Consider the following 22,135-nt stretch of genomic DNA (forward strand, 5'->3'; position numbering starts at 1 on the left):
TTAGCTGGAGGTGGGCTGCTTTTCAGCTTGTATTGGGTTAGGCCTTCCTATCCTTTGCAGGGTCACGGGGGTCTGCTGGAGCCCATCCCAGCTAATTTTCAGGCGAGAGGCAGGGGTTACACCCTGGACAGGTCACCAGTCCATCACATATACACACTAGCACATACGGGCAATTTAGAATCATCAATTAACCTACTATGCATGTTTTTGCACTGTGGGAGGAAGCCGGAGTAACCGGAGGGAACCCACGCAGGCACGGAGAGAACATGTAAACTCATGGAGTGGAACCAGGAACCTTCTCGCTGTGAGGCAACAGTGCTAACCACCAAGTCACCGTGCTGCCCACCAAAAAAACATAAAAACTGCTAAATTAAAAAAATAAGTTTAGTAAGTTATGTCATATTTAAGTTAACAATACAATTTGAAATTATTGCTTTTTATATAATGACATTAAATTATGATATAGGGGGATCTGCTAAGTAAATAGTTCTAATTTTTCATTTAAAATAGTTCTTTAAAACAATAATAATTGTCCTCCCAGACAGTGTTTTGCGGAGGTGACTGGGCCGGCCCGCGGCCCTGGCCCGCTGCCTTACATGGGCAAACCTCTGAGCAATCCGAGCAAACTCTCAACTCACTCAGACGGCTGGAATTTCACAGCGTGACGTCACCGCCTACAACTCTCCCACTATTTGGATCAAGAAGTTTCACTTTTTTTGGTGGGATTTCAGCGTCTCGTACATTTCCTAGAAAGCGAGGTAAGCGAACTTGTCCGTCATCTTTTTTTTTTTTGTGAGGGGGGAAATTAATTTATTTATTCTTGGAGGAAGCGACACGTCGGTGGTCGCGATCTGCAGGAAGAAGTGGTTGTTTTAGACGCGGCTCAGCCCCGCTCCTTCCCCGGCTCTCCCCCCGGCTCTCCCCGGCTCAGCCCCGGCTCAGCCCCGCTCCCGCCCGGCCTTGTTTGGACGCGGTCTCGCCGGGGCTCGGACGGACTGAACAATGAGGGCGTGGACTCGGCACACGGCGGCCTGGGCCGGCGGGAGCGGTCCGGGGGTCGGAGCAGAGCTAAGGAGCCGCTAGCCTGCCCGGGCCGGGCTCCGTGCTGCGGGGGGACCGGGCTGGGGACCGGGGGCTGGGGGAGCTCTCCCCGGGGGGGCCGGGGCTGCAGCTGGGGGGGAGACAGCAATGCGGAAGACGCTGTCACCACAGACAGAGCCCCGGCCCCTGCTCATATGCGGCCGAGCTGGGCTGAATAGTCTCACAAAGCCCGGGTAGGAAGGTAGTGGAGTTAGTGGAGGGTGTGAGGCGGGAGTGAGGCGTCTCCTCCCGGAACACGCTGTACGTGCCACGTTCAGTGGTGTAAATAAGCATGTGAGGAACTCAGGTTCACAGGGCTGCCCTATCTGTGGCCTCCATCTTCCTTATACTTTATATTATATATAACACTAAAAGTCATTTTGTCCTGTTTGGGCCTTAAATGAGGTGAAATAACAGTGGACTGTGGCTGCGTCCAAATTCCATACTTCCACCCTAATGAGTATGCAAAAACAGTATCTGAGGTTTTTTAGTGAGTCTGAAACATTAGTAGGCTACGTACACAATAGTATGCACTATCCATACTCATTCCGGAGAAATTTATTAGTATCGGTGCGTCCGAAATGCCATACTAAACAGTATATTGTAGGACAACGGTAACAGAAAACCAACAGAAAACACATCGTCATCATTAATAACGGCTAGATTCTTGTGAATTCTAACCTAAACGGTTAAACAGTTAACAGTTAAATAGTTAAACAGTTAAACAGTGTCCTGCTCGTGAGTGGCCACTACAAAATACTAAAAAGTATACTTAAGTTCGGCACACTTTTAAGTAAATATCAGTAGTATGCATTAATTTGGACGTACTATTAAGAGCACATACGTCACTTCCTAACGTTGGGAGGAAGTGACGTGTCACAGCAGCAGTAGCAGCACTGCTCCGCTATTTCCCGTTTATTCTGGCCGAAACAAGATGACATAATATTATTATATACGAATATTATAATATTAATATTATATAATGATATTATTATACTTAATATTATACTACATATACGTATCACTTAGCAACCAAACACCGCTGCATTGCATTGTGGGAAGTTTCTGCTCGGCTAGTGTCCATCTATCCATACTAATGAATTTTTCCAGAATGAATATGGATAGCACATACTATTGAGTACGTTCTAATGTTTCGGACGCACTAAAAAATCTTGCATACTCATTTTGCATACTCATTAGGGTTGAAGTATGCCAGTGTGTCCGAAAACATTAGTACGTATTCAATAGTATGCACTATCCATACTCATTCCGGAAAAATGTATTAGTGTGGATTGATGGACACTAGCTAAGCAGAAATTTCCCACAATGCAATGCAGCGGTGTTTGGTTGATAGGTGTTGTGCAGATACGTATATGTCATAAGTATAATATTAAGTATAATAATATTATTAAATAATATTATAATATTCGTATATAATAATATTATATAATGTCATCTTGTTTCGGCCAGGATAAACAGGAAATAGTGGAGCGGTGCTGCTACTGCTGCTGTAACACGTCACTTCCTCCCAACGGCAGGAAGTGATGTGTGCGCTCTGAGTAGTACGACCAAATTAATGCACACTACTGATATTTACGCAAAAGTGTGCCGAACTTAAGTATACTTTTTAGTATATACTGTTTAGTATGGCATTTTGGACGTACCGCATGATTTGGATGGACAGGGAGTGCAGTCAACCATGGTCACATTAGTCATGTCACACACAAGCACACCAAAACTGGTCCCACCTAGTTCTCATTCACTGTCTTCACAGCACGGGTTTGAGATCCAAATGATTCCTTAATTATTAAATTGCCAAAACAAACAAAGATTTAAGCCTCACACATCCACACAGTGGTCACTTTATAGTACCAGTAATCACCACTTTGTTAGGCACACCTGCTGTCCTGAATGAAATGGCCAAAGGTGAGTGTATGTAAAGATTACAAACCCTCCATGTTCACAATAATGTGCTTCAGAGCTCATATGAACCTCCTCTTTCATAAGATAAAAGGGACCCTTGACGCCCAAAGGCTTTAAGCCAGTTAAGGCAGGCTCAAGTTTGCTTTGGCAATTTGTTTGATTTGTTTCATCTGGTGTGAACACAGTAATTGTAGTTCTGTGCACCACCTACCATGGATATGAGACCAGATAGAAGAGGGTCTCATCTGTCTGAAGCAAAAAATCCACAACCCGGTTGTACTGAGGATCTGAGGTGGTCTCCTTTTGAATCCAGCGGTGAACTCTTGTGCAGTCTTCCTGGTGAGAAGCAAGCTTCAACAATCTGAGGGTGTTTTCACACCAGAGCTGTTTGGTCTGCTTTCTAGCGTCCAGTGTTGCCTAAATACAATAGTCAGTTATGATTTTGCCACCAAATTGATATCTGAAGTCATATGTGGGCGTGTTCACTCTCCCATTTGCAACATATAATTTATGCACTAGAAGAAAAAGTTTCTTCAGAAATTCTCTTCAAAACAAAACCTATGGGTTATGTCACGGATCGTCTATCTACTAATTATATACAGTCGATGGTGAGAACGCATATGGGACCAAAATAGGACTAAAGGCATACAAACGCATGATTTTTACGTGCGCATGGCACAGTTCAACTTGTCTACTATTAGTATGACCTTAAATCTGCACGTGTGAAACTTAGTAAACACTACACTACCATTTATTATGGTATTTTCTATTTTTGCAACTTGACATTCCAACGGCAATAAATCTGTCATCTATTGCACGACCTTTGCTGAATTTTACGTGTGAATTAAAATAGATGGCAGATTGAAGAGCGCCTGTAAAAGGTGTAAAGAAATTATACACATCCATCTGAGTTCTAGGTTCTGGTGGACAAAAACCTACATAAAACAACACAGCAACAACACTATACATTTTGCACACCTGTAGTTATGCTCATGAGATAATTTATTGGATTTACAGCTAATTCTGTGCACATGCTTTCCTTCAGTCATTCAAGCATTTATAGGTGCTGCCTGCAAATACACACTAGAGTCGGTCACCTGCCACCATTGTACATTTTTGACTTGTATGAAAATAGCATGATATATGATAGGTATTCATATCCAAGATATCTACATATATCAATATGGGGAAAAAAGAACAACAAATACTTGAACACTGTACAGTGCTTAAAAAATATCTGACACATGTACACAAAAACATCAGGGGGCAAGATACATGAAACTTAGTGGGTTCATGACTAAAAGTTTGTCTGCATTTTTTTTGCGGGATTTCTGAAGTAGAGTGTATGTATGGTTTTTATTTATAAATGTCAGCTGAAGTGAAGTTTACACACATTCATGAAAGGGATTTCCACTTAATTTTTAGCCATAAATTCATTCAGACACTATTTATGTCATTGACATAGATAACATTTGTTTGTACTATAATTAAATAAACACAAGCATTGGTGAAAGAGAATTGCACATTAATCAAATGGGAAGTTAAGATAGTCATCAGTGACTTTGAAGTAAGAAAATATTTTTATTCGACGTCTCAGTTTTGAAAACGCAAAACGGAACAAAAACTGTTGAATGGAGAAAACATAACAGAAGTGATAAACCTTTCACGTGTAGAAGTAAAAGCAAACAGTCAGATTACAAGTGAAAGGCCAAGAAGCATACCAGTACATACAAGGAAAGCATCAAGCTTACGGGCAAAGCACTGTCAACCCCTGCTTTAACAATAAATCAAGTTTAAGGGTACAACTATAAAACCATGTACATGTATGTTAACACAATGCTGAAGCGGAAAGACACTAAATGGATAAACTGAATGAACCAGTGTATAGTTGCATATCTGGGCAGCAGAGGTTACGGCATTCAGCTGCGGGGGACATACATCCTTGGTTGATTGATGAGGCATAAATCACCTTTACAGGTGATGAATCAAAGATAATCCGTATATGTGATTCATGCTTTATTTTACGATCGGTGAATACAACAGTCCTGGTATGTGGTATGTGGGCACTGCCACACAAGAGAGTAATTTGAACTTAAATAACAAACATGGCAACACACACGTGTATATATGTGTGTGTTTATTTATATATAAATATACAATAAAGTGGTGTGTGTGTGTGTGTATGAATGAATGAATGAATGAATGAATTTTATTTTTGTGTCATGTCCGAAGATGTGTGTGTGTGTGTGTGTGTGTGTGTGTGTGTGTGTGTGTGTGTGTGTGTGTGTGTATATATGTATATATATATATATATATATATATACACACACCGTTTTATTATATATACAGTACAGACCAAAAGTTTGGACAAACTTTCTCATTCAAACAAATGGGGAAATGTGTCCAAACCTTTGGTCTGTACTGTATCAGGTGTGTCTAATAAAATGCCTGTGGACTGTGTATATTCATCAATTGCAGAGAAATGTCCCATATCTGACGAGCCCATATGTTATTAAATCAGGCCACTTTTCTTTCAGTTCTGTAGAAACCTTTGGTTTGAACTTATGGAGTCACTTAAAAACAAAACAAACAAACAATAGAAAAAACTAAACAAACAACAAAAAAACCCCCACAACCTTTTTCCTCATTCAATAGTTCAACTTTTTGTCATTCCAAAACTGAAACGATAAAACAGATGTTGTCCTTTTTCTTCAGTAAGGATTGTTGTCAGTTTCACATTTGAGAAAACCGTCCTTCTCTCGCGTTACTTTCATCCTCATGTTTATTTTGTTGTGCTGCAAAAGATGCCTTTTTATATGCTAATTGAAAAGTAGGAGAGTAGTACAATTCATTCATGGTTAAAAATGGGAGTGGAAAATCAGGCTCTCTTACGTAAAGTTTCAGCATAATTGAGACTATAAGAAAAAATAGAAGTGTTTAACCTTTCATACAAATGAAGTATTATTATTCACAATTTAAAAAGTTTATTTGTCCCTGTAATTGAGGTTGTAGCAATTTTCCTCCACGGACAGACCTGGGAACAATCAGAGACGTTGCAAAACAGCCTAAGAGTTGCAATCGGGGAGTTTTCCTTTCCACTGTAGCCTTGTGCTTTGTCAGGAAGGGGAATAGCTCTGATGGGAAGTTTCAATGCAACCTGCTCGGGTTTTTAGCTATGCTGAATATCAGATTCTACAGGCCTGAACCGTCATCAATTAACTGCGTTGTTTTTAGTTCTACTAGGTGGATTTCAATTACAACCTTTCTCAAAGCAAAAGGGACAATTCTGAAATCGCGATAAGGCCCCACTGTAAAATGTGGTCCGACAAAACTTATGTTTACGAGTGAAACTCCTAGATTCTTGTCCTGCGAGAATTCTCATCAAAAGAAAGAAGAAGAAAATCTCAACTTTGAAGAGGATGGATGGAAACATCTGTAGTTTTGGACAAATTATTGTGACGTCTACTATCGCTGTTGTGAAAATAGTCAACAGAGGACGAAGGCAGTGGAAGACCATTCCCCGTCCCCCCCTCTGTCCACACATACTGCGTCATCTTGCTTTCTTTCTGTTCATATGGTGTGGTCATATGAGTAACTATGTCATGTCCAGTGATACTGGAGACGTGCAAATGCAAAAGAAGTGTTTCCAGTACACTTTTGCGCTCAACTGGACTATTGACACGTCTGAAAAACCAGCTCCATGAAAGCACATGGGGCAGAGTAAAGATGTGAGAAACTGGGGGGTTGGTGGCTCATATATACGACAAAGCATTCTACCATATATATAGTTATCGCACCCAGCCCTACGGCCACCTTGGCTTAATGCCTTTTTATGTCAAGCAATGTGGTCAGGCATCGTCCTGCAGAGTTAACCAGGGACCTCCTGGTCACCTTAATGGTGAATCCTAGAGGGTTGCATTAAGATTGGTATTCTGCAGGACCTGATGTGAATCTCACTGGAGTCGACAGCTTTAAAAATGTGCCACATTTAGGAAGTAGCAAAATTTAGGTGAATCTGTCAGTAAGACAGAGCAGAGAGAAAATATTAGGGGTTTCCACCCATTCCGTTTTGGTTGTTATTCATGTTAATGTGCATTTATGAAAAAAAAAAAGAGTCAAGTATTTTCCTGCTGCCAGTTTACACTTGTTTCTTAAATCGCTGTCTGATCGTGGCCTCATGATCTTACATGTCACTAAACTCTTGATGGTTCTCTGCCTTTCTTTATCATTGCTGCTTTTCTATACACCATTGAACTTATTGGAGGAAAGTGGGGTTCAGGGTCTTGCCCAAATACATTTTGATGTGAATTGTGGTACCAAGGATACCATCAAGTCAAACCCTCACTTGAACCATTGACCTTCCAAATAGCAAGAGTTCACTCGGCCACAGCTGCCCCACATGCATCCAGAATCCCAATACATGCCTCCTCCTCAGGGGTACTGTTGCACACACATGCAAGGGATCCAAGCCATGAGCACTAATACAGCCCCACACCATCACATCCTGGCCTTTGTGCATTTAGCTGCTGACAGGCAGGATGGTTTTCTCATATTTTGCCAGATAAACGATGAACTCATGTGACCACTGCATGCATAAACACTGTTGTAAAACGAATTGCTTCATGTTTGTGACTTGGACTAAGGTTAAATGAATCTGTTAAAAACATTTTTCCTGTCATCTAGGAATGTGCAGTATTTAAAATATTCAAAATTTAAGGCAAAACTGATTGTTGATCAGTTTCGGCGATGCAGAAGCAGCTTCTGCACGAAGACTGATGCCACACAACTGCTGCCATTTGTTTAAGATGCCAGAATAATATAGTCGTCGCTGATTTTAGTTGCCTCTGCACTGTAGAAACATTTCAGATCTGCTGCTTTGTTGTCTAGGGCAGGTTAAACCACCAATATTGTACAAAGTGCTGTCAATAAATGCAAAAGGAGGAGAGTTCATGGCCTCTACCTCCTACTTGGTCATAAATATAGCTATTAATCCAGTTCTGTGTTTGCAAGGGTTGTTAAAAGCAGTTATTATTATTGTTGTTGTTTAGGAGTGAAACAATATATTGTGCCACAAAATTTTGCGATACAAAAACGTCACAATACGTGTCGTGGAGGTGACAAAGTGTATCGCGATATTGGGATATTAATATTAATCTATTGTGTTGACTAGTAACGCGCATCCGACTGCGACCGCGCCTTGACCCGCGGACCAAAATCTTACTCCGCTCAGAAGAAACTAGTAGTTTGCGGTCCCGTTTTGAGCTCTGAACCTTTACTTATGTAAGGCTGGTGTAGAGTTAAGCCATACCTTATTAAATTAAACCTTTTTCGGGTGGTGAGTAGGATAAACACGGGACAACTTCTGCGTGAGTTCCAGTGTACTTTAATGTCCCTCAACAGCGTAGGATTTTAGAACATCAACACAGCACCTAGTGCTGTATCACTCCGCCCAATCTAAAACATACTAACAACTACAGATAAACTGACTAGTGTCATTATAGTCCCTGATTTACATCAGAATATAAAGAATATATTTATAAAATAATGAACCCTGAATTACCAAAATAACCTTCTTATCAAAAATAAATCTCCTCTTACACTTATAAGGTGAGCATGAATCAATCTTTTTTATGATGTAAAATTGTATGTATTTATTTACTTTTATTATTTATTTAATTTTAGTTGTTACATTTCTGGAAAAGAAAAAAGTCAAATTATACATGAGAGAAACTATTCAGTTTGTGGCAAAATATTTTTCCTTGTATGAAACTGAAGATGCATAATGCAAACCTGACATTTACTTTTAGTTCAGTTTGTGGAAAATGGTTGGCCTGGCTTTCTCTTTAAAACTTAAACAGTTATAAAGCATTACAAACTGTAACAATAGGGCAAACGCACAGCATTGTTTTGTATTTTGTGTCTTTCAAATAAAAGACAATTTTTTCCAGTCATATGTTCCTCATTCAAGGTTGTTAAAAAAATACTGCTATAATATCGTATCGTATCGTTATCGTGAGATTAGTGTATTGTTACACCCCTATTGTTGTTACACACTTTTCTACAAATTTAAAGTTTAAATTACCTTTCTTTGTTTGTATGAACCTTGTCAACACTATCACTTAGTGGCATGACATTTTTGACTCTTGTCAGAGGCTTAGAATAGCAGTTTAACCTGATGTTGGCAGATTGTCCTTTAGGCCGACATTACTAGCTTTTTAGCTGCAAACCTACCTTTCGTTCTAACGCAACACTGCTTTGATTCACATTGTTTTCATCCCTAATGAAAGTTTAAAGTCCTTACTATTTCCCAATAGACCCAGGGTTGTTTAAACTCTGAAACTGTTTCTTAAACAGAACCCTATAAGCCACTACCTGACTTCTTTTCTAAACCAATTCCTTTGAGTTTCCCATCTATCTTGAGCAATAGACAACAAATCTTTCATCATTATAAAGAGATTTTGAATATTTATCCAACAATAATAAGCAGATCTATTGTTTTTTTGTCTTTTTTGTTATTTAAGCATTCACAATTTCTGCTTAGTCTTGTTAGAGGAACACTAAAATTAACTAGATATGAAAGTAGTTGAGCATCACCAGGTTCATGACATAACTTACAGAGCATACCACCTGATCCATATTCAGATTACTACTGCTGCAGAGGAAAACCTGGTTTTCATTTTAATGTTGACAACAGTATTTAAGAAAAAAAAAAAAAAGATAATAATGATGAATTGTTTTAATGTGCTGGTTACTGTAATTTGGTTTTACCAACATTGGAAGCCTCCAACTCCTGCAGTTAGAGTTCTTGATTTTTTTTTTTTATTCTTTTTTATTATTATTGTTGTTTTATAAAAAAAAAAGAAACAGCTAAAAAGAGTAACAGCAGCAGGATGTGACAGGTAGGATCTATATTTGCAAGATGAGTAACTTGGTAGACGAGGAGATCCGCGACTTACTCAGCCTCAGAGCCGAGGACGCCATAAACCAGCGTATGTCCAGAACCATAAACGATGGTCCATTGTTTGAACAACTGGACACAAAGATGACAAACCGGGTCTTCGCAGGATCAAAACTCTGCCTAAAATGATCATCCCGATGTTCATCCATCCTCGTTTTGAAAATTACACCAGTCTGACGGCATATGAATCTTGCTGATGTGGGGACAATATGTCATTCTACACTTGAAACCCCAACTGGATTTAACTTAGAAAATAGGTAGGAACCTCCCATTGGAAAACTACTGCAGTGATTAATATTTCTCAGCTGACAACAGTTTAATTAAGCATAATGCTGCAGGGAGGAGCTTCTCATTCTTAAATAACAGTGACTGAAGAAACACCACGTGGTCATAGAAAATACTTCACTTTAGTTTCTGTTTCAGAAGAAACTAATTATTGGTTTGTATCAACCAACAAAACAACTAAGTGAATATTATGTTCCCCTAAATTTCCTGAAGTCAGGAGAGATTGGAAAAAGTATTTCTTCGCGCAATTAAGCCTTGATGATTTACACTCCCACGCGAACAACAAAACAAAACCACGTGACCTAATTTTCTTACACGCATAATGCTTTTAAGTGATTGCCACAACCTAAATCCAAAGTAAACCAATAGGTTTTCTCTGTTTATGTCAAGCGAAGATGAAAACGCGTATCAATGAATGATCAAATCCAAAGGGCAGAAATCCAGTGTGCACGTGAAATAAAATGTACTTTCTTTCTCACTGAGACGAAAAACGGTGTTGGATAGTCATATAAAGAACAAATCACATGAGATTAGTTCTAAACTGAAGGTTATGCAATCCTAAATAAAGGTTAAACAGGTACATGCATTCCTTAGAAATGACTGCGAAAGACGTCAAATTGTGCTCTGGCACAATTTGACGTCATTTATGAGTTTGAAAGGAGCCCGTCTTTAGGGACCACATTGACCCGCTGGTCCAGAATGACCTCTGTCTCATCAGCTGAGTTAAATTACTAAGAGCAATCCTGGATCTGTGCCCTGAGCTGGTCCCAGTGTTACAGAGCTGTGCCAGTGCCAGTACAAGTCTTTCATTGGAAGACGGCTGATGGGTAGGGCTTCTCTCAGCCATCCCTGAGTCACGCTGCGCTGGTGGTATGGGACACCCACATATATAACATTGCCTTCACTGTCGTGAACAAGCAGACATTAAAATGCAATTTGCAGCAGAAAGCTGTGTTCCTAATGAATGTAGTCTGTTTATTATGAATCTAACTTATCACTACAAGTTTGGTTGGTACTAATTGATGTGACAAAGCAATATCTAAATTATGTTTTTCATCCAGTGCACATTCCTGAGTTGCCTGCATGTGTTGGCGGGATGCCAGAATGTGTAGTTTCTCTGATGATGGTGATCAGTTTCTCCACATGTGGGGTTATCCGGCATCCCTGGACTTCCTCTTACAACACTCCAGTGTGCAGCAATTCCTTTTTTTTTTTTACTTTGACTTGGATGTCTGACCATTTTTTGTCTGTATCTCGGCTGTGGTGAGATGTTCCGGTCCTGCTGGATTTGCATTTGTAGGAGTTTTGCCAATTTTTATCTTTCCGCTGATGAATGACACAATCAAATGAAGACAATGCGGTCAAGATGACAGTTCTTGTTTACTATGCGGGTGTGTCTCAGCATAGCTCAACTATAGTTGTGCAATTAATTTAAGTAACACAGAGTTGTCTTTATTTCTCAATGTCAACAGATTTCAACATACTGCAAACAACTTCAGCAGTTCTCCAGAACTTCCTGAGATCCAAAGGGAAGAAAAAGGTAAGTTGTACTTACTGGTGCATAAATCCAATGTGTTGTATTGGCCCTTTTTTCTTGGGATTTGGTGGGGTGATTGTGTGTATTATTATTTTTAAACATCAGTAACTAATTATTCTACTTCATCATGCTTTTGCACAGCAGGTGTAATCTTATCTTTGTGTAGAGCCATGTGCAAACATGGAGTCTTCAAGGGGAAGGAGGGGACTGCTGCAAGTGTGAAAAATGTTCCTTGGGGGTTGTGGTGGTGGCTTCAAGCAGTATTATTATTGTCTGTCTCAGTTTGTTTGAACAGGAAAGTATTTAAAACATGTAAGGCGGTTGGTTTCATGACCGACTACCTTACATGGGGACTGGTTTAACGGGTGGCATGACCTTCATCCATCTCCAGCTAGTCTTTGTCAGTCTGTTGGGGTCTGAGGGCGGTGACTCTGGGTACAGTGGTCGGCCTCCACCTGCAAAGTTAATGATTTGATTCCCAGCTCCTTGACGTGTTGACGTGTCTGAGCCAAGGGACTGTTCCCATGTTGTGACCCCAAAGCTCATTGAAGTGTAATTCTAAAAACAAAAGAGAGATGAGAGAAAATGCATATTTAGGGAGCAAGTGAAAAAGAAAAAACTCTTCAAAGGTATTATTTGCAGAAAATTATTAAAATCAATCAATTATTACCCTTTATGAGCATCTGTATAAAAGCTGATAATTTGGCATTTTACAGGTCTGGAGTTTTTACATGTGTCCTCCTAATTATATTATATTATTTATAATGCTAAGTAGTAAAGACAACAGCAAGAATCGTAGAGAAGCAGTTATTGCAGCTTATCCCTCTGAGGGTCTGATGAAGGCATTTCTAAAACAAGTTGGACTCCCAACTTTCCACAGGGAAAAAGATTATTTACAAATTAAAATAATCCAAGACAGTTGCCAGTCCTCCATGGGCTGGACTTCTCAGCAATGGGAGGGGGGGTTATATCTGACCAAACTATTCTTTTCCTTTACTGTTGCTTTCATTTTCATACTCATTACGTTGTGCTGTAAACTACATTTTTCAACAAGGGTGAAACACTTTGGCAGCATTTTAGGAGAACTGTGAATTATTAAATCTCCACAAACTTCAATTAACTGAAACAACATTTTAAGGAAGAGTGGGCCAAAAGTCCTCCACATTGATGTGAGACACTAATACAGAGAAAGCAATCACTTCATTTTGTTGCTGCTTGAATGGTTATAAAAGCTTTTGAATCATGGAGTATACTTAGTTTTCTCTGTGCTCTGGTATTTTGGCCTACATTTTGTTCTATAAAAGAGACATGGTGCAAAATGTCACTCATGTTAGGGTGACTTCACTCATTTGGTGTCAATTTTATTATGTCCTCGTGAATAACAACAATATTTGTAAGGTTGCTTTATTTATTTATTTATTTATTTTTACATGCCTCTATCCATCAATCAAAACTTTATTTATAAAGCATTTTAACATGCTGCAAGGCAACCAAAGTGCTGTTCAGGTAAATACAAATACAACAAATAAAACCATAAGATACAAATAAAAGCAGTAAGCGACGTCACTAAAATAAACAATAAAAAGGCACAAGACAATGCAAGGACTGGCCTACTGATCGTACTTGATGGAGTTAAAAGCCAGTGTAAAAAAAATCGTTTTTGAAAGACGCCAAGAGACTTATGACACTTTTACACTTGTACCTACTCAGCCCAACTCGACTCGCCACGCCTCGTCACGCCTCGGCTCTCCTTGCCCTTGTTTCTTTTCAATACCCAGATCAGAAGTAGGAGGTTGGAGAAGCTGCTGTGACGTATTTGATTGTGTGATCTAAAGGAAGAAGACAACAACACTAAAGATGTAGAACCTGGAGGAGATGATAGATGTGCTGCTGGGTCAGTGGCTTGTGTTTGATATCAAGTTAAAAAATGAGAGTGAAAGAAGCTTCAAGCGGCGACGCTTTTTTTTTTTTTTTGGTTGTTCGTCTCGTCGTTGCTGAAAAGTCAGCTGGAGCCGCGAGCAGCTATGAAGTGACAGAGCTCCTGGTAGATCTGGTCGTTTCTTATCGCCCGTCTAGATCCCTTTTTAATTCTCTTCTCAGACACCAGGTTTATGAACATCTGCACCTCAGAGTTGGATCACGCAATAGACTTCTGCACCCATTGCCTGTCGATTAAAATGATCAAGAAGCCGCGAGTCGCTCTTTCTCTGATTTCCTCCTCCTGACTCAGACGTCTGACTCCAGCCCCCCGACCAATCGGTGGCCTGTAGTGTGATGACGTCAGATTCAGCCGCTTAGAACCTCGACAGAGTAGGTACAGAAAAGTATCTACTCGGCACGCCTCCACCCGCCTCCACCCGCCTCCACCCGCCTCCACTCCTAGTGGGAAAGCGCAAAACCGAGGCGAGTCAAGTCAGGCTGAGTAGGTACTAGTGGAAAAGCACCATGAGATCTTCCGGTCTCAGGGCTCTACAAGGACGATGTCTATGTAAGAGCTCAGAGAGATGAGGTGCCAGACCATATAAGCATTTAAAAGCTAAGAGGAACGCTATTTTAAAAGAAACAGGCAGCCAGTAAAGAGAGCGCAATATCAAGGTAATATGCTCACACCGTCTTGTCCCCCTTAATAGGCGGGCAGCTGAGTTCTGGACCAGCTGAGAAGAGGCTGGTCCATCCCACTATAAAGGGAGTTGCAGTAGTCTAGTCTAGAGATGATATAAGCATAAATTACCCCTTCAAGGGTAATATGAGGAAGATAAGGCTTAACTGATAACCTCTTAACTGATAGCCTCAAATGATTAAAAACTTGCCTGGACTACTGCACTGATCTTTCTTTGAAATTAGCAATTTTCATCAAAGATAACGCCAAAATTCCTATTCAATTTCGGAGAATTAGAAAAATTCAAAGGGCCAACAGCACTGCTACGTCGGATCAGCATGTCAGTTTTTGCAAACACAAAGACATCTGTTTTATTTTCATTTAAGTGGAGGAAATTGAGTTCCATCCATATTTCGACGTCTTGTAGACACTTCTGCAAATTCTTTACAAACTGGGCTCCACCAGATTTTAAAGGTATAAATCTGGATGTCATCTGCATAACAATGGACCGCCACATTATCTTTTTATATCATAATCAAAAGAGGATAAGTGGGTAAAACAAATCTATACATGATTGTAACATTGTTAATAAAAAGTAGTGCTGAGTTGTTGATCTAAATTATTTTATAAAGATTTTTTTCACAGTATATTGGTGAAAAGACAAAATTACCACTGGTACAAAAGTGGTATGCAGTGTAACAATTCCAGTAATATAGTTTAGAAAATAGCTCTGAAAATGACTGGATTCATGAAGATATTGACTGGGATGATATTTTATGTGGAAGTGTGTATGTCGAATGGCCTGTAAATTATTTTGTTTCATTCACTAAAGGGCACAATGGACTATTTACAGCGGGGTTTGCTCAGAAGAAATGTTGAGTAGATCTGAAATTGTTGCCTTCATGTCTGATTAAGCACCACAGTCCTGATGCAGCCACACCTGAGGAGCATGGCACCACTATATAAGAAATAAGGCTGTCTGAACTCTCTCACACCCCGATTTGGTTCAACAGCAATGAGTTGTATAACCTCATCAGTTCTTTCAGGGCCTCATTTAAGTGAATGAATGCTGAAAATTTTCAACTGCTTTTATAGCATCACATCTCTGATGTAGATGGACACAATGTGAGAAAGCGAAGAAAAGAATTCTCGGCATTTATACTCGGATTGTGTAATTTAACCTATTAAATTAGAATAATTGGACGAATAATTCAGAAAAAAAAAATATCAGAAAAAACCTTTCTGGTGATGTCATCATCTTTTTAATAATAGTAATAGTATGAATAAAATTGGTAACATGACTTGAAATAGTTAATAAAAATCCAGCGTCATCCATTGAACCTTATCTACGGATGTACATGCGTCATGCTCTTTCTATTGAGGGTTCATCTCAGTGAAGTTGTTTGATAGAGTTACAATAGTTTTTTTATTTAGTTTTTCACTTTGTTTGATCATTTCAGTTTAGCTTTCATTAGTTTAATAAGCGCTTCAGTAGTTTGTTTTGAAAATGTGACTAATTTCAGTTAGTTTTAGTCTTAGTTTTGGTTTTTGAGGTATTGACTTACAGATGTTGTCCCATAAAATCTTATGAACGATATGAGCAATGCCAACAATGAAGAAAGATCCTTTATTATTTGTTCTATGCAACCCCGCCAAAAACCAAGATGTTTTCATTTTCATTTCAGTGAACGGCATTATTGTTTAGTCTTGGCTGCAACTAACAACTATTTTCATAGTAGATTAATCTATTATAAAAATGATTAATCGACTATTTGGATTACGAATCGCACAAAGACTTTAACTATGTTATGTAGCTGTAAGATTTTAAAATTAGCCTGATTCTTTAAGCCATGTGCCAACTCACAAGAAAACATTGAGGATGATTCATTCAGTCAAAAATGTGATTTATTTAGCTTGTGTGATGAGCAAACTTTGCTGCTCATAATAGTATAAATATATAACCAAAAAATAAACAAAGAATGGGCAAAGTCTTTTTATATACATGAAGGTCAATTCAACTACCTGAAATGGAGACAAAAAAATGTCTTTTTCTTAAAAGAACCCAAACTTTTCTGAAGCTGTTATGTACATAAGTCATCAAAAGAAACATGAACACTATTAACCCTTTAATCAGTGTTGTGAGTTCCAATCCAATAAATCCGACGAGTGATGATGTAATAATTGATTATTAAATCCATTGGCCAATAATGTTATCGATCATTAACGACTATGTTGATTATTCGTTCCACCTTCCGATAACAACTGTCGTATCAAGATTTATTTAAAATCATCTTAATGGGATAATGCTTTCTATTTAACGTAGGATTTATGTCACATTATGACACATCACCTCTCTGAAAATGGTTTAAAACTCTTCATTCTGTGCTGACATGTGAGCTTGACCCCTGGGTAACCTTACCAGTCTTTCTCTTAGGATGCGCTACCAGTCCTTTGGAGATTTGCTGGTAAAATAAAAATGAGAAAAAAAATACCTGGCTTTATTCTCTGGATTTAAAACATCCAGAAGTACATTAATTGAAAGATCTTGTGTTGGTCAAGTGAAACTTACTTGACTTCTGAAATAAAACAGTTTTCACAGGAAGGTATGCGCAGGAGCTGCAGTGACTGGTGTTTTCTTCAGGACCTGTAGTCAAGTAGATTTAGCTGTTTCAGGAAATGAGGACTCTGTGGCCAAATTGCTTCTCAACACAATCCCAGCTCGGGAAATTCAGCACAATATTCTCACTTAGCCTCCATTAAGTGCTTGACCTATGACACTCTTGGTAGTAATCAGACTTGAAATACAAGTTTTTAATCATTTGAAGCCTGTTTGTGTAACAAGATGACCTCATACTGAATGGACTATCTGTGCCTGACGGTCCCAGTTAAATCTATGATGCCACACAGTTTGGCAGTGCCCTGAGATTGCAATATCTAGTTTTAATAGGATTCGGCTTCTAATATTTAGGATTTAGACTGAAAGATCAGATATAATGGAGCAGAATCACCCATCTTAGGTCAGACTGAACCCAAAACAACTGTGAAAAGTTCTGTACAATCATCATCATTATTCCAAGTGAGAGGTATTCACCACAGAGCTGGCTCGGTGGAGTGACTTTGGCTCACAGAGTATGGCATTCCAGGCTAAAAGCAAACCAAACTGATATTGCCCTCAATACTGTCTTCATATTTTCTCCATATTTGGAAATGTTTACCTCCTCATGATGGTTGACAGAGGTTGGAAGAGGGGATGTGAGTCATTTCAGCTGCACAAGGCTTTCTAAGGGTGAGAAGAGTCTTGGATGATTTTAGGGAAGCTAGCAGTTGTCTGTGTCAGTGATCTAAAGAAAAACTGTGAGTATAATTTTGTCCGCAGCTTGTTCAGTATTATCTTGAACTGAAAATGCTAAAATGGCTGACTTGTTCAAATCTACTTCTTTTTTTTTTTGCTTTGCCCATAGTGAGATTAAGTTGCTTTTGGGAAACTTTGCTTATGTTTTTTGTTGTTTCTTCTTTTTTTACTGCTGGAGTACACGTTTGAGAAGTGTCGGGGGCATGCCATTGTTATTCTCTCGCACCAGAAAGTCCACAATATTTTCCTGTAGATATCTGTGAGAATGGAAAAGACATGCAGTTGCTTGTGATACAATCCTGAATTAGATCAAACTTTGTCTAGACTTTACTGGAACACTGGCTGAGTCAATGAAATAAAGTTTGATCCAATTCAGCATCACATTTATTCATCTGTAATCCACAATGCCATTTAAAAACATTTTTTTAAAGCTCTGAATAATTAGAGGCTACGGATGAAGACAAAAAGCTGATACCAAACAAAGAGTAGCACTCGGAGTAGAATAGCCTGGGGTTTCGGCTGCTGTCTTGTGGTTTTCTGTTTGTGTCTGAGTGAGTGCGTAGGGGCAGCCTGGGTCATTGAACATTTCTGGTTTTGCAAACATCCACTCCAACTGTTAGCTACACCTTTTCAGGTCTGACCTCCCTCCCGGCCGTAACTTTCACACTTGAACCATTTAAAGGCGGCTGGCAGGCACTTTATCTCCCTTCACAGTTGGAGTGAAGGGGCATATGATCTTACTTAGCTGCGAGGGCTGACGCTGCTGACTGCAGCCGTGCTGTGGTACCATTATCTAATTATTCATCTCAAACTTACACCGGGATTTATAAAGGCCTTTAGCCTTAAAGGGACTTTGTTTGCTTAAAACAGCCCTGTATGTTTACTTAAAGGTTTTTGATTTATTTATTAATTTATTTTGTTACAGAGGCAGAGACTTGCGCATTCACGACTGAAAAGAACACGTTTGTTAGTTTTTAGATTTATGGATGTTTAAAGCTTTTCAGTTATGGTTGAACCCCTTTCTCTTCAAAACTTGTGCAGAAACTTAATTTCAAACATTTGTTAAGCATCATTAACTTTTAAGGTGTTTCACGGTGAAATGACGAGCATAAACGTAGTAGAGGGTTGTATGTCTCTGCTCTTTGGTCATTCTGTCGCTCACCAAACTGACCACTCGAGCACCTTATTGACTGAAATTAGTTGGGTGCAGCCTTATTATGATGATGGCAGTAATGCATGGGAACACAACAGATGCGGTCAGAGAGGGAATGTCTTGGGAAGGACATGAGATTTTTGCTTTTTTCCCTTTTTAAAAAAAAAAAAGTGGTTTGGGAAAAGAAATCAGCTGATAAAGTGTGGGATTGAGAGTGAACAACAGGGGTGGGGGCTGAAATAAAGCACTTCATGCAGCTCTGCAACAGTAGATTTCCCTTTTTTAATTAAATTTAATGAAGAAAAGTAGTCACTGTAGTGGCCACTCGAGTCCATCCTCTAGTCAGTATAAGTAGGGATGATAGGAAAGATGCATGAAAAGAAGGAAAAAAAGTTTATTTCTTGCAGCATTTTTCTTTCTTAGTATGAATCCATGATATTTCATGATGCTTCTCATAGACTGAATTTGTCATTATCCCAACATTTTGAGGAGGTGGGGGGGCCACGCACACAGTAAAGAGCGACAAGCTGGGACTCTAACCTGCACCGCTTTCACAAGGACTCCGTAAATGGCTGAGCTATCCAGGACTACGAGTGATTCCATAATTCTTCAATTTGTTTATAAATATGTGATGAAATAATTGAAGTGTTTTATAAATATTGGTCATCAAAAAAGATGGGATGGGTCTGGCATATTTCTCCTTCTGTTGTGCAATATCAGTAAAGGATTGAAGTTTAGGCTCAACACTCGTGATTCCTGATCTGTCCGAGCTGTCATGTATCAACAGTTGATACGAACACATGTGGACGGGGTTACTTTGGGAGACCTTCGTCAAGCACCTTTTATGCAGCTGCATTAATCATTTCTGTCCTGTGATAAAAGAAGCCTCATCTTAATCTCGTCCAGTGGCGGTGTTGATCATCTCTGGGCTTGAAGGCGTCAGAGATGGAAATGCATTGGAAATGTGAGTTGTGTTCATACAAAATACTATTTCAGGTCTTTTCAGGAAGAAACGAGTTATGTGTACTCTGGAATAAAGGACCATGCAGACCTTAATGCAGAAAAATACATTGAGAATTTTGCTACAAAGGAAAGATGGGAGAAGAAGAGAGTCCGGGTTCCTGCCTGGCCTGCAGTCCTGACCTGCCTCCAATAGAGCGCGTGGAAAACAATGACAAACTTGTACTGTTGCACACTTCAATATGTGAAGCAGATGCAGATGAGCATGAAATGTTGTGGGTTTAAAACTTTCTGCAAAGAAAGAAGTCCCAAAAAAAGGAAGAAGCTTGCCCCTCAAAGATATTTCTCACTAGTAAACTATGTTAACCCTAGAAGGAGATCAAAGAAACATCACGCCTTTTTGGGAAGATTCCTCAAGAAGATAACACATCTGAAGTTTTGCGAGTAAAATCATCACGTCATGTATGTCAGTGAAGCCTTTAGCCACTCAGGGAAAAAACAAGTAGCTTCCCAGATGCGGTCCGTGTAGGTCCAGCTGGAGGAGAGCAACTGCAGCCTCTGACCCAGAAAGCTGAGTGTGGAGATGCCTAGGGATGACTTTTGTTGTGAATATGTACGCTACAAATGAAGCGCTGCTCCTCCTGCAAGGTTAAAATATGACGTGATGATGATCTGCAGTGCCGAAAAAGTTCTCAACCAGCATGCATCATGTGGAGTCAGCAAGGCACGGTACAGCGTTAAGGCAGGAGAACTTCGATAAGCTCCTCGACAAACACTTCTGCAGAGGTCAGGCTTTCTTTGACCTTTAAGTGAAAACTATGCAACTTTGGAAAAAATAGATTTGAAAAAAATCTTGGAGCCATTGCACATCTCCCCCCACATTGTCAGTGTTTTTGTAGTCAGTGCTGCTGTGGCAAAGGTTGTTTTCATTTTTCTTACCGCAGAAACCTAACAATTACAAAAAAACAAGGATATGAAACACCCTTTATAATGTGAGAGAATAAAGATGCTATTGATTTGAATTGAAGTCAAATGTTTTTACCGGTATAATAAGATGGAGTATTTTTTATTTTTTTGTAATTTTTTTTTTTTGCAAATAAACTTGAATTTGGGAAATGTTCGTGGGAGGAGAGAGAAAACAGAGAAGCTGTCAGTTTATCCAGTTTATAGGTCCAGTAATAACGTCGAGAGAGTTTAGTTAAGAGATGTTGGTAGTTCCCCAGGAACCCCAGTAAAACGTTTTTAAATGATTTTGTTTATCTGGTTCAACCCATTTAGACTCTCAGCAATGTAAACTTGTGTGTGTGTGTGTGTGTGTGTGTGTGTGCGTGAGAGACTTGAGGCGTGGAAGGTAGCAGCACACACACACACACACACACACACACACACACACACACACACACACACACACACACACACACACACACACACACACACACACACACACACACACACACACACACACACACACACACAGGGCACCGGGCCATCGCTGGTAAAGAAGCAGGGACGGACACAGAATCAGCGTCTCATCAGCCTCTGGTTTTCTCTCCACCGCTTGTAAAATGACTTAATCTCACTCTTGCGTGTCCTTAATTTCAAGATGCAGGCACGGCCAGATTGCAGAAGATTGTTTGTTCAAGACAAGACTTCCAAATGAATCTCGTCAATAAATTAAAGCATGATTAACAAGAGCAATTACACTGAGGATCCTACTGAGCTGAAGAGAATCAGGCTGCAGTGGAGATTATCTTTCTTATTAAGGAGAATCACTTTCAGGGTTTGATTACTTTCTGTTTTCGTGTTAAACTCTTGTTTACCTTATAACCACTGATGCCTTCTTAACAACTATTTTATTTTTTCCCCGTACCGCTGAAGCGTTCAGAGTACGGATCAAACTCTGAGATTGTGTTTTCTCTTGGAGCGGCAGTTATTTCAGCTTTGGGAATGTTGCTAGTTGAGATTGGAGTTTTATTTTTTTATTAGCTTTGGTATCATCTCGCCAGTGTCTGCTCAGTGCCCCGGGATTTTTCTTTCAGTCCAAGTTGAATTTTCTTCTTCTTCCCAGTTATGCTGGAAATTTCAAGTCAATAAACAATCTCAGACACTTTTTTTTTTTTTGTGGAGACTTTCAAAGTGTTGGCTCGGGCCCTCATTTTCCTGTTGATTTAGCTGCATGCTGGTAGCCATTCTGTTTCAACATAAATCATCACTGCAGTTTAAGGTCTTCGGTACTTTGAAGAAACTTCTTCTGAAGACTTTGCCCACATTTATTGTTCCCATTTCAA

At 39.5% G+C, this 22,135-nt stretch overlaps 1 protein-coding gene across 4 annotated transcripts in view; it reads left to right on the forward strand.

Annotated features, from left to right (window-relative positions):
* The first annotated feature begins 575 nt into the window (after window positions 1-575).
* lpp (LIM domain containing preferred translocation partner in lipoma) overlaps window positions 576-22,135 on the forward strand; it is a 180,452-nt gene continuing 158,892 nt past the window's right edge. For 2 of the 4 annotated variants that reach the window (XM_061737593.1, XM_061737594.1), the window contains exons 1-2: window positions 576-758; window positions 11,719-11,786. The gene's annotated coding sequence lies outside the window, so the exon portion shown is untranslated. Of the gene's footprint in view, window positions 759-11,718; window positions 11,787-17,654; window positions 17,737-22,135 lie in introns of those variants that run through there. The other 2 variants (XM_061737596.1, XM_061737595.1) reach the window with 2 other exon arrangements.

The sequence above is a fragment of the Cololabis saira genome, chromosome 13 (assembly GCF_033807715.1).
Source record: "Cololabis saira isolate AMF1-May2022 chromosome 13, fColSai1.1, whole genome shotgun sequence".
NCBI lineage: Eukaryota > Metazoa > Chordata > Actinopteri > Beloniformes > Belonidae > Cololabis > Cololabis saira.